Source organism: Bos taurus, chromosome 12 (assembly GCF_002263795.3).
Source record: "Bos taurus isolate L1 Dominette 01449 registration number 42190680 breed Hereford chromosome 12, ARS-UCD2.0, whole genome shotgun sequence".
In the NCBI taxonomy this organism is placed as follows: domain Eukaryota; kingdom Metazoa; phylum Chordata; class Mammalia; order Artiodactyla; family Bovidae; genus Bos; species Bos taurus.
Genome location: NC_037339.1, coordinates 11,006,067 through 11,007,523, shown reverse-complemented (window position 1 = coordinate 11,007,523; position 1,457 = coordinate 11,006,067). Strand labels below are relative to the sequence as shown.

General features: G+C 44.5%; 1 non-coding gene across 1 annotated transcript; it reads right to left on the bottom strand.

Moving 5' to 3' along the window:
• Positions 1-611: 611 nt before the first annotated feature.
• TRNAG-UCC (transfer RNA glycine (anticodon UCC)) lies at positions 612-684 on the bottom strand. Its single transcript has one exon. It is a non-coding gene; the product is annotated as a tRNA-Gly (tRNA).
• Between the last annotated feature and the right edge of the window lie 773 nt (positions 685-1,457).

Here is a 1,457-nt window from a genome sequence, read left to right as displayed (position 1 = left end):
GCGGTGTTGGACGGACTGACTGTTCAGCAGATGCTTCATTAGGGACCGTCCATCTGTCTGGAGAGCTGACCACATTTCTTCATGAAGCATCGGTCCTTCTTTTTTTTCTTTGATACCGACAGCTATGATGTTAGCCCTGAGTTACTGATCTCTGACCTCAGATTTTCCACAGGCTCAGGTAAGAATTCTCTCTGTCAACACAAGCAAATAATTCAGGTGGTCCATATACAACTGGAAAAAAAAAAAAATCAAACCTGCAAACTTGAGAACCTAGATGAAACCTCTCCATTTCAAAGGATGAATGTGGTGAAAGATGAGATGGCCTGCTTTCTCAGGTCACCTCTGGGAGGAAAGCCTGAGAAACAGATACCCACACTTCCCAGGGATGAAGTGATGGGAGTTCGGGGCCTGTCTCTGAGACTTCCCACCTGCCAAGCCTGGATGGAGTCTGTCGTTCCACGGGCCCTTGAAGGAGGTCAGCCTTCTGTAGCATGCAAGAGGAGGGCCAGTGTTTAGGACTAGAGGATAATTTAGCTATGAACAGGCATCACATAAGTTTCTTTCTTTCTTTTCTTTCTTTTTGCTACAATGTGTGGTGTGTGGGATCTTAGTTCCCTGACCAGGGATTGAACCCAGGCCCTCTGCATTGGAAGTACAGAGTCCTAACCACTGAACCACCAGTAAAGTCCCAGTGGGACTCAGGTCCAGTTGCCCCCAGTGGCAACTGGCTTAATAATGCCTCCTTCAAGGATGCCCTCCCTTCCCTATTTGCTTCTCAATTTCCTTTCCTTGTTTACCTTCTCTTCCCAAATCAAATACTTTCACTCAAATCTTTGTCTCTTCATCTGCTTTCGGAGCCCCAACTAAAATTGCTGGGTAAAGAAAAAAACCAACAGATTTCTTTACTACAGAACTTTTCAGAGTCTTTAACATGCTAATGTACTTTGTGACTATCCAAGAAAGAGATTCAGTCTGCAGAATTTCCCAAATATTGACTACGAAACCATATTCCCTGCCCCGCCCCCACAGATATCTCTTGAGACCAGTATCTCCAGCAAAATATTTTGGAAGACATTCTCTTCACTTTGCTGATGAGAATGTCATCGGTCTCTGTATTTTACCGAGAAGAGGACTCTCCCAGCAAAGTCCAGGGTTCATCTAATGTGTCACAGTCAACAATGGCAGAATTATACCTGGACTCTAGACTTCATTTTCTCTCTTCCCTACACAAGCTTGCGTCTGTGCACCATTCGAGACCAGCATAGCATCAGAATTCTGAGGTCAGACCTTGGACTTGGGAGTTAGGTCTCAGGGTTCCATCACCAGCCAGCTATGCCTATTAACTGATCTAAGCCATCTTCTTTGTCATTCACAATAATCCTTTGTCTTTCCTGCTTCACACATGAAACTGGGGGATTAAATTGGCTAACCTTCTTTTTTTCCCTGTGGTAAAATTT